Source organism: Myotis myotis, unplaced genomic scaffold (assembly GCF_014108235.1).
Source record: "Myotis myotis isolate mMyoMyo1 unplaced genomic scaffold, mMyoMyo1.p scaffold_m19_p_8, whole genome shotgun sequence".
Lineage (NCBI taxonomy): Eukaryota > Metazoa > Chordata > Mammalia > Chiroptera > Vespertilionidae > Myotis > Myotis myotis.
Window position 1 is genome coordinate 7571037 of NW_023416390.1, and position 17024 is coordinate 7588060.

Below are 17024 nucleotides of genomic sequence, written 5' to 3' on the forward strand. Positions count from 1 at the left end.
GTTTCCTTGTGTTTGGTTAGTTTTATCATTCATACAGATTCCAAGTGAAGAGAGGTGCTGCACGCTAGTGTTTTCTGTAATGTATTTCTTTGGTAGTATTTTAAATAACAGGGAGAACCGAAAACCTGATCATTATGGAGGGATTTTACCTCAGCTAGCTATTTTATAACCAACGCTTTATTCCAGCTCTATAATTAACATCTAAAATTAACATTTTCAGCCTGACTTTAAACATTAGAGAATCTGAGTGGATATAAATACCTAAAGTACTATTGCTTTGCACTTTTTAGGCCTTTCAGAACAGAACTAAAGGCAGTCCCTCTCCACATGAAATATGGCTCTGTCCATGCTTTGGAACTGTTTGATAGTTTCAAATATTTTTTTATGCCATTGGGTGTAACTATTTCCATATGTGTGTGAAGAGTAGAGGGAGGTAGCAGAGAGATGCTGAAACATCCTATCCCCTTTGCATTAGGAGCCACACAAGAGAACCGGCCCCTTCTTATCTCCAGTCTATTGGTAAGGAGGACTTGTTCACATTCCTCAAGACTCACTTGAAGATTCTGTTTAATGCACCATAAACACTTACGAATTTTTTACATGATTAAAATGGTCATAACTACCCAACATTGCTTGCTGATTGAATCCGCCACTACTGTTTACTCAGAGAACAAATAACACATGCTTGCTCTCCTTCTGAAAGGTTCCTATTTATGCTGTGGCCACTTCCCACTTATAATATTTCCAGCTTAATTTCATAAAACAGCTTTTATTTGACTTGAAAAAAAAAGCCCTATTGTACATTGTCTTCAAGGACTTTGCCTTTGAGCTCTGGACTTTTATTTGAAGAAATATCCAACCATCCAGTTTTCCTTCTTTCTTTCTTTCTGAGGCCTGTGTTAGAGCTGGAATTTAAAAAGTGAAACAGCCGCATGCCTGCACAACAGGCAGAATTCAGCTGTTTGAGAACCGGCCCCCGCGCCCATATTAACGATACTTGGGCCTAATTAACAGTTGTCAAACAAAGAAAAACAAGGTTTGCAGGGCATTTGTCAGCCAGAGGGCTTATTAAGATGAACAAAATGCAGAGAAAACTATTTTTCAAGAAAACTCCCATTGTTATCATTTCTTTATTAAGTTTATTTGGGTGACATTATATAAGTTGCAAGTGTACAATTCTATATATTGAAGTGTGTACTCAAAATCCAAAGTCTAGTCTCCCTCTGTTGTCGTTTCTGAAGACATGGATGTCACGAGTAATGATATATATGCCAACTTTCTAATGTTTTAAGGCCTGTTCAAAGTTTAGTGAACATGGATGGCTAAGTCATATCTTCAATACATAAATCCCTAGTATGCCATGAACTTCCTGTCATATACTTAACACGTGTTCAACTTGAGAGTCAAGGCCTATTTCTGTACCATCACATTTGTGTTAAAAGGGGAAGCATCTTAGGTACATGCTTCGAGGCTTACCTCAAATTGCATCTCTTCTAAGAAGTTGTCCTGTTACCTACATTGGATATGATCTCAAACCTCTGTACAGTGAGACATGTTCTGCCTTGTGTTATAAGGATGTGTGTGTTTGTCTTAGTTCCTTTAATTTCTACCACGAGCTTCTACTCGTCGTTCCATTCCTGTTACTCTTATACATCTCTCTTGGCAATAGTTGTCCAATCCAGGGGCAGAGTTAAGAGTAGGTGTTCTTCATCCATAGAGCTGAAACAGCTAGTCCAGTGTTTCCTCTTGCAAATTCTGGCAGCATATCAATGTTGGGAGGCTTACATTTTGATTTGAATAAAGAATATGCACAATTATACACAATTAATATGTACATTATAATGATCAATTAAAAGGCACCACTTATATAATTTAATTTGACATGTTTCCAAGTAATTACATGAATGTCATTAAAGTCTTTAAAATCTAGAACTGGAAAGCTTTAAATCCAAACAACTCATGTTACAGAAAGAAGAATCCAGATCTTAGAGACACATAAGAACTTTATTTCACTTTTAGTTAGGAAAATTGTAAGACAGCGCAACGGACTTCTGGTTCAGGGACTAATGTTCTTTTGCTTGGAAATTCTCCCTGTTAACCTTGATGAAATGGTAATTGTGTCATTAGCACCATGTTGTATTTGTTGTTGAGATGTATTCTAACATTTTAATCATATTTTAATGACTGAGTTTTAGAGAGCAATGCTATTATATCTTATGCCAGCCAGACTTTGTTATAAGCGATTTCCAAGCGATTCACGTGGAATTTTCGCCAGTCCACTTCTTTTGCTCAACAAGCCTGTCACATCTTCATGGTTCTGGTTGACAAGGGCTAATGATCTCTGAGAGCCTCTTCGGATGAGGAGCAGAGTCCAGAATCACTCAGGGGTTGGTAGAGTGGGAGCCCAGCAGCTTGGATACAATATCATACAGTTACTTCAAAGCCTCTGCCCATGGGAGGATCACACAAAGTTATGGACCAAATAAACCTGAAATGTTTTACCTCTTTGGTCAGGTCCTAGAGTATGGAGTCAACAGTTTTAAGTTAGGCTTGGGATAGATGAGATTTCCCATTGTCAAAAGTAAAAATATATTTACATAATAATTTTCCAATCTTCCTTTAGAAATTATCTAAATTTTCAGCTGGGTATATAGACAATTTGCTGACAAAGTAGACTCAACCATTCGAGATTCCAAAAGAGAAGTGTATTGATGGGGTTGGTGAGTGCTATGAGTTTGATCATGTCAAATACCCTGATAAATGGATGTCATCTCACTTGGCTTTGGTAATAGCCCTGTGAGATTGGTGTCATTGACATTTTATACACAATGTATACCTGAGGCTGAATCATGTGAATTAGTGAATGATGACATTGAACTCCAAATCCATATGGTTTGAACTTGAAACTACACACTCTTCATCACATTAAGCTAAATTCACCCTAAATTTAGTTGTTGATTTCTCATTGTTTGGAAATATAAACTTGATTCAAATTCATTTCTGTAAAGAAACGGGCTGAGTTAGCCTTATTTTTAAGTGGAGTTGGCAATTTAAATTATATCCCATACTCAACAAAATCTGACTAATGGCCTTTTCCATTTCCAGATGTAAAACAAGGTTATGTGAGTTATGTAAAGTTGAGTTATTGGATAATTATCTAGTTGATGTGCTTTGAAGTGTATACCAAAATATGGTAATGTAAGGTGTTTTTATCAAAAAGTTTGTGGGAGAAACCAAGACAACTAAACAATCAGGGTTTAAGGTGAGCTGAAGGGAGAAGTGCACTTCCTGAAGGAGGAAGAGAACATCTTCAAGGCAAAGTCAACAAGATCAGGTTGCCAGAAGGGTTGTGGTGAAGTGTCATTAGTGTTGCCTTCAGTTAAAGGGTGATATGGCTTTAACCATAGCAACTGAATACTTAAATTAGATAGGGTTGCCAGCTGGTGTAAGCCAATCTGTTCATGCACAACTATTTTGTTGTTTATAGTATATATATATATATATATATATATATATATATATATATATATATATATATATCACCAACAGTACATGGTCAGATGGTCCTCCACTAGCTCTAACTCCCTATCTTCATCTTTCCCCTAAACTCTACTCTCTGCCTCCTTCTATAAATAAACTATTCCTGTTTCTTTCTAAAGCCAGACCTCCACTAGAGAACAGATTCCATCACATCTCCCTGACTCAAAGACATTTCTGTAGCATTCTTCCCTCTGTCTCTTGCCCATCAATTTTAAAGCCCTTCATATAAATTTGCTCTCATTTTTCCTTTCCATACTTGTCCTGCTACATATTAATTCAATTATTAAATAATTAGATAGAGAGTAAATGGCAATGTGGTATTTTTTTTTTTTAGAAAGATGATGTATAGAAAATGAAAAATACATATTTTGACATTTGGGATCAATTAAAGTTATAAGTACTTTATACTTATGTAGAGATGAAAAGAGATTTGAAGCTTGAATGATTGATTCTTATAGGTTTAATTGTGGGGGCACTTTAATTGTAGGGACACTTTCTTTCATAAATGTACTACAAGGGAAAGGAAAACCTTCTGAAGCTGCAGATGGTCTTGGAGTTAAGGAATTTAGGACTTTCAACTACTGATGATGTAAAGAGGGCCAAGGACATGTGAACACTGAAGAAAATATGTTAGAGTAAGCACTAACTTTCAATGTGCATTGGTGATGCACTTGGAGTACGTAAAGTTGGAACTGCCTGGCTCAAAGGCTAAGCTGGTGGTCTGGGATAGCTGTGCCTGTTGCACTTGGCAATGATAGCAGAGAAGTGAATCTTTAGTGCTTCTGAAGGACAAATGGACCCTAGAAAAGTGATACCATGAGAAACCCAATGTCTGGAATTTGGAAGTGTAAAATTTAGACAAATGGATAGGTCTAGCCTATATATGAAAAAAATAAAAATTATTCCATTTCTTAATTTATAGATTTTGCTGGGTATATATGTGTGAAAAAGCTATGAGAGATAAAAATATATGAAATAAATAGCTTCTGTTTATATTACATACGTCAGTACAGGGTATATGCACTGAGGTAATCAAAGAGTGATTAGAAAAATAAGTACTTCATTCTCTAGCATTTATTGAGCAGCCGCTATCTGCCTGTTACTGTACGAGGCACATTTCATTGAATTACCTCATTTAATTCTTACAGAAATCCCAAAAAGCTGGTATTAGTACCTCCTTTTCTGTAGGAGACGTCAACTATCTTACCCAACGTAAAGCAAGATTGTCTGCTTATCAAGTTTCAAGGGAAAACGTGTTCATTCCCGACTGAGGTTGTCAAATACTTGTCTCATATTTGGTGGTGAAGAATGAAATAAATAGGTAAGAGAAATGTTAAGATATTAGAGGTGAGGATAAGAAAGAAATATCAAGTGCCATGAATAGACCAGCCTGGTTGAAAGAGAGCGTATGTGCGAAAGCAGATGGAAAATATATTTGGAAAGGGAAGTTAAGCCTGAATTACAATGCGTCTAAACAACTCTGTCTGAACAATCTCTCCTCTCTCTAGTTTTTCAATTCCATTGAGGGGAAAGTGGTTTTAGTTTCATAGTCTCTATTTTGTAGCTATTTGGTTCATGAAAGATCAAAGTTGAAAAAAAAAGAGGACTTGAATTTCAGATCCTCTATCTCATAGTGATTTGCTTTTATAAAAAGATGCCTAAGCTTCACTATTGGATCTAAGTCATAATTTGTGCTTAATATAGTCTACACCTCAGATATGTATGCATATAAAGCCAATTCCAAGCAACTTACAAGTAACACAGGAAATTCAGGTTAACATTTGTCACAGTTTCCAATGGAAACAGCCTCTTCTATTTAACTTGTGATGAAATGAAAATGCTACACCTCATTTTCTCTCTCTTCCTGCAATGCCTTCTTCTTCTCTTCTAGCCAAAATCTCACAAACTTGGACATTGTGAAGAGTCCTCTCTTCCTGGCCTTTAATTGTGTGATACTGAGGACTGTTTTCTGTATAGGACTAAAAAAAATATGCATTTAAGAGATGATGAGTGTTGCTCAGTGGTAAATCTTTGTGTAAAAATGTGTTAAATTTTAGTCATTTTCTGTGGGATTGTAACATCAGCAACTGGCATGAGATGAATTAGACTGATGATTCCAGTTCTTTGCAAGGCAGACAGCATGATATAATGGCACTGTAAAAATCTCCCTTGGCAACTTTTGTAGCCACGAAGTGCAAAAGAGGTGTTAGATATTACTATACTTGGAAAGAGCAGGAGTCCTCATTTCAACCATTATTTGAAGCCATCTTTTACCATTTCCTTTAATGCTCATAATGTGGATATCATCAGGAGTTGATCTCTTGAGGAAGATGGCCTTACCCTAGTTTTCTGGGGGGTCCTGGAGTTCTTCCAACGTCTAAGAACCTCCTCTACAAAGGGACTGTTTCAACAATACATACCCAGATATATTTCTGTCTTTGCACACTGTCAGCCTTGCCAAGTATCATTTCAAGAATTGAATGTTTAGTTTCTTGCAACTGCCATAGTCTTCTTTGGAAGGTCACCTTCTGTGAAAATGGAATCGATGCAGTTCTTCCAAGAGAAACTTTTAGATGGGTTATATATTCATAATTTTAGAGGAACATGCATATTACAGGAACCTCATAAAGCGATTTTCCTTCGGCAAGGAGTTGTACATGCTGTCAGGACATGTTAATTCAGGAGCTGCAGCCATTAATTGATCACCAGGCGCCTTCCGTCTTTTCCTGGAGTGAACCATAGATGCCGAACATGATGAATGCTAGAGCAGAAGTGTTATCCTAGTTCTACTGGAGCACAGAACAGAAAGAGACTAATTCCAACCAACTTGGCACAGTGGTCTCTTGCCTGATTCTATGAAGCTATTGACTATTATAGAAGTGGGAAATCTGTTTTTAGCCACAGTTTGCTTGTATCAGCCAAGTATACTTTTCCCAATCCTAACCAGGGTAAATCCTAGGGAACAAGTTACAGAGAGCATGTGACTTCGTTTCCTGGAAAACAGCACCTGTACCAGGTTACTCCGACAGCCTGTTTATAGGTGACAGAAGCATTAATGTGCTAGTCAAGAAGAGTTTAGAGGTCTCTCTAGCTGCTCTTTCTTTCTGCCTGTTACTATGTCATTCTGTCTTCCATAAAGCTTTCCCTCCATTGTTCATATTTTCATAGCTATGAAATATGTAACTTCAAAAGGTTTCTCCTTATGTTCTTCATTCATGCTCTATAATATAGCAAGCCACATAATGGGGCCCCTTTTTTTAAAATGTATTTTTATTTATTTCAGAGAGGAAGGGAGAGGGAGAGAGAGAAACATCAATGATGAGAGAGAATCATTGATCAGCTGCCTTTTGCATGCCCCACACTGGGGATCGAGCCCACAATCCGGGCATGTGCCCCAACTGGGAATCAAACCATGACCTCCTAGACCTAATTCATAGGTCGACATTCAACTACTGAGCCATGTCAGCCAGGCTACAGCGGCCCTTTCAATGTTATTCAACAACCTTAAGCTTATTGCTTTCAGGTGCTAATAAACACAGTCTTTTTCTGATAATGGTATTTTACATTTAAAGAGATGTTTCATTTTAGTGATTGGTAAATATTCTCTCATATCTAAAGGGTGCTCTTCAAAGTAAAAATGTTTATTGTAATAAGTACTTCAAAGGCCGAGTTCTTGCAAAAGACCAATAAGTAAGCTACACAATTTGTTACTTTCTTTTCTGGGTATTCTGTGAACTGGTGTAGTCTAATTGTTACAACAAATGCCAACTCTCAGTTGTTTAAGATCATGTCAGTTTATTTCTTACTCATATAGCAATTTAACAAAAGTGCTCTGGGGCCAGCCTTCCATCTGTCAATTCAGGCTCTCAATTTATTTCAATTTTCTTCTACTGTCTTTTTTGGATCTCATAGGCTTCTGCTGAATCCTCCTCATCCAACCATCAAAGTGGTGAAGAGAAAGAGTGGTCAGTACTAGGGTAGGATGTTTATGGGCCAATTCTACAAGTGGTGTCTACCTTCATCCATCTACATTCAACTGGTCAGAACTCAGACTTACATCCTCATCTACTTATATGTAAGACTAGGAAATGTCTAGTCATATTCCTAGGAGGGAAGGGAGACAGGAAAACTAAGTAGTATCTACTATAGTCATTCTGCTTGGGTTGTAAATTGCTTATATTTCTGGTATTGAGTAATTTTTTCATAAAATTTTTCTCTTATACAGTCATATCTTTACATTGTCCTGTGGGCTTCAAATGAAATAACTTCAGAATCCAATCTTTAAAAACATTTTAATGAAAGTTTTCTTATCTAAAATGTACATCTTCAACTTCCCATAAGTAGGAGAGGTTTTCTTTCAAAGGATAATGTCATGAGTGTTCCTTATGTGTAAGTAATTGGGTTCTTTCTGGGAAAGATGGTAAACTTGCTAAGCATTTTCTTGAATAATCCCCTCTTTGATTTCTTTTAAGGGGTTCACTAAAACTCCTGCTCAAACCAGATGCCCATTGTCTTAGTGCTTCCTCATGGCCATCTGAAGCACTGGCCATCTGAAGACCTTCCTCTGGGCTTCCCTGCTGGTCCCCGCTATTGACATAGATGTAAAAGGTGTTTACTCCTTACATTCTAAAGACGGCTTTGTGGAGTTGAATGCCCTAAGTTGTTTTCCCTCATGTATCCCTAGGAGCATTGATTTCCATGGGATGTTAACAAGTGCTTCACACAGATGCTCAAAAACACACATACACAGACACACACGTGCACACACTTACGTGGATGCAATTGGCCTCTACATCTGAGAAACACAGTTAAAAAAATTAAACAGATTTTAACTTTACAAATATTTCTTAAAGCCCATGTTAATGTGCATTTTGACTTCCGAATAATTAAAAATAATATACGGTATTTCCAAATTTATTTGACTCAGGGAACTTTTCTTTTCACCTCAAGGGATTTGTGGGCAGCCAAATGCTGTTTGAAAGAGCTGGCGTGGGTCCATAGGAGTGGTCCCTCCATCAATCGAGGGGCTGTGACAGTCCTGTGTCGACGGTAATTGGGGGCACAAAGCATTTTATAAAAGGAAAACCACCAAAATGGGATATTAGCATGCTTTGTTCACAGTGGACACATAGTTGGAAGACATGTTATCGTGATATACTAATTCAAGTTCCTTTTAAAGAAAACTGAAGAGAGAGAGAGAGAGAGAGAGAAAGAGAGAGAGAGTTGTATAAGCAACAGTTACTTAATACCTTAAAAGAGAACTAAGAGACTCTGGCCTCTTCTTACTTTTAATAACTTTATCTTATCCGCATGTCTTTGGGAGATAAACAGATGAACGTTTTATTTTTACCCTGAAGGGCAACTCTGGTGGACTTGAAGAACCTTTTTGGTCTAAAGAAGGATCTCTAATGACTGGTTGGGAAGGGAACAAAATGTTGGTATTCTTTTGAATCTAAGCAGCAAGATTTTGGTGAAGGATTTCAAATGATATGCTATTTGTAACCAAAATGATAGGAAATGACATTAAAATGTTTTCTGCCCCACAGTGTAATTTTAAGTCCTGACCCCGTGGCCTATAGATATGCAGTTAGGAGAGAATTATTTAAATTATTAATTTGCTGTCCATTTCCCCTTATACATAAAATTACTATAAATTGATTTTTCTTGTTCTTCTGTATATAAGCAGAATTATCAGTATTAGGCAACCAGTCAAGTACAATTCAATTTGAAAGAAATATTGAATTCTAAACATTTTATTTTTTAAAAATTGTTGACAATTTTGAGAACTTTCTTTTCAATGCCCTTTCCCGAATCCTCTTTGGCTGAAGATGCAGTGTATTTGAATAAAGATGAACACTCAAAGCCCTTTTTAAACCACACACTGTAATTTCACCAGCAGGCTAAACAGAGTGCTTTGGAGAGAACCGGCCCTGGGGCTTCAGATCTTGCATCCCATCTTAACGCGAGACTAAACAGTGCAAACCACCCCCTTGTTAACGGTTGGGGAGAAAAGAGGATAAATGATAAACAGTGAAATAGTATAATTGAATCTGTTTCTTGGACATCAATTGATGACATGCCAGCAAAACTGAGGCATTTTCAAATGACACGTTTGTTGACATCAAAGAGTAGAGGCAAAGGTTACATATCTACACGATAGGAGAATTTTTTTTTTTTGGAGTAAGTATGTAAATTTATTGAAGGAGTAAACATTCATTTAGTATGTATATCCTAATATGTACATTAACTTTTTATCTAAAAATAAACTTTTTTTTAATCTTTAAATTCTTTATTAGTTAAGGAATTACAAATGTGTCCTCATTCCCCCGCATTAACCCCCATCCTCCCCCTCCATGCCCCCCTCATGCTCTCATCCCTCTGTTGTCCATGTCCATTGGTTTGGCTTATATGCATGCATACAAGTCCTTTGGTTGATCTCTTCCCCTTACCCCCACCCTCCCCTACTTTCCCTCTGGGGATTAATAGTCTGATTGCTGTTTCTCTGTCTTTGGATCTGTCTCTGTTCATTAGTCTATGTTGTTCTCTATATTCCACAAATGAATGAGATCATGTGGTATTTATCTTTCTCTGACTGGCTTATTTCACTTAGCATAATGCTCTCCAGTTCCATCCAAGCTGTTGCAAAAGGCAAGAGTTCCTTCTTTTTTACCACAGCATAGTATTCAATTGTGTAGATGTACCACCATTTTTTAATCCACTCATCTGCTGATGGGCACTTATGCTGTTTCCAAATCTTAGCTATGGTGAATTGTGCTGCTATGAACATAGGAGTGCATATATCCTTTCTGATTGGTGTTTCTGGCTTCTTGGGATATATTCCTAGAAGTGGGATCACGGGGTCAAATGGGAGTTCCATTTTTAGTTTTTTGAGGAAGCTCCATACTGTTCTCCACAGTGGCTGCACCAGTCTGCATTCTCACCAACAGTGCACGAGTGTTCCTTTTTCTCCACATCCTCACCAGCACTTGTTGTTTGTTGATTTATTGATGATAGCCATTCTGACAGGTGTGAGGTGATACCGCATTGTCATTTTGATTTGCATCTCTCGTATAATTAGTGACTTTGAGCATGTTTTCATATGTCTTTTGGCCCTCTGTATGTCCTCTTTCGAAAAGTGTCTATCTAGGTCCATTGCCAATTTTCTGATTGTATTGTTTATCTTCCTATTCTTAAGTTTCATGAGTTCCTTGTAAATGTTAGAGATTAAACCCTTATTGGTGATATCATTGGCAAATATGTTCTCCCATGCAGTGGGTCTCCTTGTTTTGTTGATGGTTTCCTTTGCTGTGCAAAAGCTTTTTATTTTAATGTAGTACCATTTGTTTATTTTCTCTTTAGTTTCCATTGCCCTAGGAGCATTATCAGAGAATAAATTCCTTCGACATATGTTTGCTATTTCACTGCCTATGGATTCCTCTAGTATTTTTATGGTTTCTCGTCTTACGTTTAAGTCTTTTATCCATTTTGAGTTTATTTTTGTGTATGGTGTGAGTTGGTGGTCTAGTTTCATCTTTTTGCATGCATCTGTCCAATTTTCCCCAACACCATTTATTGAAGAGACTGTCTTGACTCCAATGTATGCTCTTGCCTCCTTTGTCGAATATTAATTGGGCATAGCGCTTTGGGTCAATTTCTGGGTTCTCTATTCTATTCCATTGATCTATATGTCTGTTCTTGTGCCAGTACCAGGCTGTTTTAAGAACAGTGGCTTTGTAATACAGTTTGATATCTGGTATTGAGATTCCACCTACTTTGTTCTTCTTTCTCAGGATTGCTGCAGCTATTCGAGGTCTTTTTTAATTCCCGATGAATTTTTGGAACGTTAGTTCTAGATCTGTGAAATATGCCATTGGTAATTTAATGGGGATTGCATTGAATCTATAGATTGCTTTGGGTAGTATGGACATTTTGATGATGTTGATTCTACCAACCCATGAACACGGTATGTTCTTCCATCTGTTTATGTCTTCCTCATGATAGGAGAATTTTTAACTTTGTATTGGTGGACACTGAAACATCCCTTTTCCACCACTACCGAAGAGGAAGCTGCTGATTTAGCTAACACGGCAAACTGTACATATGAGTAGCATGTACGGTTTTTCTATCTGTTATCCACAATGTTTTCCATGAGTGGGTTCTACTTTTAATAAGTGATGATAAAGAATTTTCCTTCAGTGTAATTCTTTTCATTCCTACATAACCTTGTTGACTAAATATCAAAAGCCTTTCAGTCCTTATGTTCCTATCCTAGACCAAGGATGGCTAAAGCTTTGAAGTGTAAGGAATCATTAGAAATAGAAAAGAAGCCATTATGTTCTCATAGCTCTTTACTAGCCAGATATTTCTATTTGATTATTGGAAATCAGATTTGTATCTTATCTAAGAGATTTATTGTACTAGATATATTTTTTCAGAATTTTACCACATTGACGATGTAGAATTTCACATTGTTATTAGAAAGTAAGAAACCTTGTATTGGGCTATTCTGACCTTATACATTGTGGTTATTTCCTGTGAAAATGAGGCCACTCCAATTTTCTAGTTTAAAGACAACTTTCATCCTTTTAAGATGGAATGTTTCAGAAACAGGTAAGTAGACATTAAAAGGCATGAAGAACATTTTTTTCCTGGAAGTCAGCAATCGCACTTTTATATATTTATATATTTATTTTTAAATATATTTCTTTATTGATTTCAGAGAGGAAGGAAGAGGGAGAAAGAGATAGAAACATCAGTGATGAGAGAGAATCATTGATCGGCTGGCTGCCTCCTGCACACCCCCTACTGGGGATCAAGCCCACAATCTGGACATGTGCCCTTGGCCAGAATCGGACCTGGAACCCTTCAGTCTGTAGGCTGATGCTCTATCCTCTGAGCCAAGCCGGCTAGGGCAGCAATCACACTTGGAAAACATTGTGATATAACTCTATGTGGACATCCTATCCCCTGTTAACTCCCGGACCTCCTCTCCTCATTCTTTTCTGTGACCACATACTTTTCTTCACACCCCAATGTCCTCCTCGCTGTTCTCAAAGAGGCCAGGCATGATCTCACCTTGGGACTGTCAGGCTGAATCAAGCAAAAGGAGTCAAAGCAGATGCAGCAGTGACATCATAGGCGCACCTGGGAAAAGAATGTTGCGCTGTCTAGTAGATGGATGATTTGAAGTAATGTATGAGTAGCCCAACACCAGGTGAATAAAAATGTGAAAGGTGGGGTTTATTCAATCCTGCAGTAATCATCAGAATGAGTTACGAAAAAAAATGCAATACATTTCGGTAAAAGCTATTATTCACTACTCCATTACCATCACTAATATTTAATGCTTCTTTTGCTTACAGTCAAGCAGAAAACATATTTAGGCCCCAGGGTGCCTGCTGTGAATGGGGTGCTTGAGCATATGTTTGCCTAGAAAATTCCGCCACTTGCTTCCCATTGCAGCCATGGACTCCAGGAAGGGTCAGAGTAGTTTAATCATATTACCCCACCCCCCACCCCCCGCAACCCCCTCTCCCCAAGAAAATATCTGATCACCATTTCCAGGTGGAAAGTGTGCCTGGGGTATTTACACGTTAAAAGATAAGTTTTAGGTTAAATTAGCTGCATGTTATTGGAGGCCTTTTAAACTCACCAAGTGACAGGGAATTTGCCAACTGATATTGCTCTTTAAACTGTCCAATTATAATAAACTAGAGGCCCGGTGCATGAAATTGTGCGAGGGGCTTGGATCTTGCAGCTGACACTTCGACCTGAAGGTCGTTCGGCTGTCCGGTCTAATTAGCATATTATGCTTTTATTATTATAGAAGATGTAAGGACTTTTTATTAGAGGATAAAGCCTAAACAACTCTTTTCCTGGAAGGCAGATATCAGAACAAGTTAGAATAAACCTAAGAATTTTCATTTATTGTCACATTAATGTATGCAATGCTTAGCTATTATAAAATGATGACAACCTAGACTAACATTAAATGTTTCCTACATCGATGCCACTCCTCCCATACCATACCGCAAGAATGACTTGCTAAGCTTTTTTCAACTGTAACCACCAAGGATAAATATTAGCCCATTTTCATACAGACTTTTTCTCCCAGGATCAGGAAGGGCTGGATTTAATTTTTAAGCTGGTTGAAATGTTAAAGGAAATGAGTGCCAGCGCCCGGTGTTATAACTTCTCTCTCTTCTATGGTACCCTGAAGCATTAACCAGACGTCTGGAACTGTATGTCCTGGTTCACACAGCAGGCTAGGTTTTAGAGAACATGGAAGGACCTCTGTAACTTTTCACTGCGTTTGGAAATACTGTTCTGAAGGTATGTTCCCTTGAAGGAGGGTTACAAATTAATATCGGCCTCTCTGTCTATCATATCAAAAGTGCATTTGAAACCAAGACCCTCTGTAGCTTAACAAATTAAAAATCTATATTTGGAGAAGCATGGAATTAAAACTAGAATAATTAGTTTAATTACTTAGCTTATTGTCTAAAATAATGTAAATAATTTGTAATTGCTAACTAAATGATTCTTGCATCTCATTATTTATAAAACTTGTTCAACATTAAAACTGGACATGTGAGCTTCTTGTAAATGTTAATGTGCTCAGAGACCTTTGTTATGTCTACTTCTCATTTTAATTTATAGGAAAGATGATCATTTAAATTCATATTTTTCTTTAGGAAAATGAGTGTAGTTATTACTATTTGATAATGGGTTTCTACACATTCAGAGTTATGTGCAGTTTCTCATAACACTATTTTATAGATGGTCCATATTAAAGGTCATTGTGGAAATTCAAATTAAAACAACATATGTATTAGAGTGGCCAAAACCTGGAACAGTGACAGAACCAAATAGCGACAAGAATATGGAATGACAGGAATTCCAATACCTTGCTGGTGGGAGTGCTAAATGGTACAGCCACTTTGGGAGACACTTTGGAGGTTTCTTATGAAACTAAGCATATTCTTACCATATAATCCAGCAATCACACTCCTTGGTATCAACTCGAAGGAGTTGAACACATGCCCATACAAAAAACTGCACACAAATGCTTAAAGCAGCTTTATTCATAATTGGCAGCTCTTGGAAGCAACCTGATGTCCTGAGTAGGTGAATGGGTAAATAAGCGGTGGTACACCCAGACAATGTCATACTATTCAGCATTCAAAAGAAATGAGTTATGAAGCCATGGAAAGATATGGAGGAACCTTAAATGTACATCACTTAGTGAGAGAAGCCAATCCATTCTAGAACAGGCAAAACATAGTTGATGGGTGTGTGTATGGGGGAAGGAAATGGATATATGATATTACATATTTATCCTAACCCACTGGGACAAATTGCATAATGTACAATGCCAAGAGTGTACCCTTAGATCAACTTTGGGTAATTATGATATGTTCATCCTTAGTAAGAAGAAAAAACGGTACCATTTTGATGACTGATGCTAATAATGGGAAAGTCTTTTATGTGTGAGAGCCGGGGTCACATGGGAAATATTTATATTTTCCTCTTGATTTTATTATGAACCTACTCTAAAAATAAAGTCTTTAAACCAGTAAGCCAAAGAAACAAAAACTCTAGGGCAATATCCCCCATGCAAAATATAAGCAAATCCAATCCAATAATATATGCAAAAAATAATGCATCCTCATCAAATAGGGTTTATCCCAGAAATACAAAGCTGGGTTAACATTTAAAAATCAATCTCTGTAATTCACTATTTTAATTGGCTAAAAGAGAAAAGCCAATGATCATTTCAATTGATGCAGGAAAATCATTTGAAAAAAACTCAATATCTATTCATGATTAAAACAACAACAACCTCTCAGTAAATAATGAATAGGAGGGAATTTCCTCAATCTGATAAATGCCTCTATAAAAAGCCTACAGCAAACACCACACATAATCAGATTAAATGTCATCCTTCTACTATTTGGAACAAGATGAAATGTCTGTTCTTACCACTTCTTTTCAACATAACAAAAGTTTCTACCTAGTGCTACAAGACAACTAAAAAAATACAATAAAAATCCCTGCGGATGCAGAATACCAACATCCTATACTCTATAACAAAAGCCTAATATGCTAAGTGTCTGTTTGTCAAAGCATAATATGCTAATGATATGCTAAGGCCACTCAACTGCTCGCTATGACATGCACTGACCACCAGGGGGCAGATGCTCTGACCGGTAGGTTCGCTTGCTGATGGGGTCCGACCAATTGGGACTGAGCGAGATGGGCCGGACATCCCCTGGAGCCCTCCTACAGTCTCTCCCTGGCTGGCCAACCTCCCGTGTCCCTCCCTGGCCTCCCTGTCCCTCCCTCCCATGCACCAGTGGGGTGCCTTGGTCTGGCTTGCACCCTCTCACAATCCAGGACCCTTTGAGGGATTCAGAGAGCTGGTTTCAGCACGATCCCACAGGCCAGGCCGAGGGACTCAACTGGTGCATGAATTCATGCACCAGGCCTCTAGTTCTTAGATAAGAGAGCATAGGGATAGCAAGTATTCTTGTTTAATGAAACCTGAATGTGTTCCCAGTGCAGATAAATGTACTTTTCCTCCTTATTTTTGCATGCTTAAATTTCTTCTTTCTCATTAGATTAAGTAAAGAGGTAAATGAACTTGGTAGTGATATTTTTCCAAATGAAGCTTTTTCTTCTTCTAACAGTAATTTCTTTTGAAAGGCTAATGTCAAATAATGTCTATGTTATATAGTCTGTTTTGTAAAACTTTAATATTGACCAAATAAGTATTTTTATACTCTTATATGGCAGTTAGCCTACTAATTTTTTGGCTAGATTTATCATATTCTAGTATATTCGTATAGACATAATAACTGCCAGGAAAATGTTTGGCCATGCCTTATTCAAGTAAGGGGAAGGATATTCAAGATTATGTGACATGTATATTTAGAATATAATATTTCAAGTTAGATTTGGCAAGAAAACAGTCATGCACTAAAACATGTGAGATGTCTTGAATCCTTTTTGGAAAAAAAAACCCTCAAAGAAAAATAATTTAGGAGTTACTAACATTTCTCTTAGCTCTGACTTCTCAATAAACTTTTGGTTCATTTGCATTTTTTGACTAGTTTTCTTTCTATACACACTTTCATCAAACATGCTCTTCTTTCAAAGTGTTCTTTGTTGTAAGGGACCATGTGATTTATATTTTCATATGAATTTATATACACTGAACAATGATCCTTTGATGTATTTCTTTGGGAGATTATCCTGATGTTGGGGAACTATTCTCCCAAATTATGTAAAAATTATCTGAGGCACATGAGGCCTAGGGATATAGGTGGAAGTGCCCATGTACTTAGAACATCATAAAAATATAGTTACTTGTTCCAGTTATTAAAACTAGAAGCCTAAGCCATTAACTGTACTGCAGTTCTGGCCTCTAATCTTCTTCAAGCTATCCAAATGGAACCAAGTTTGGCAAATGACTTTGCATTATG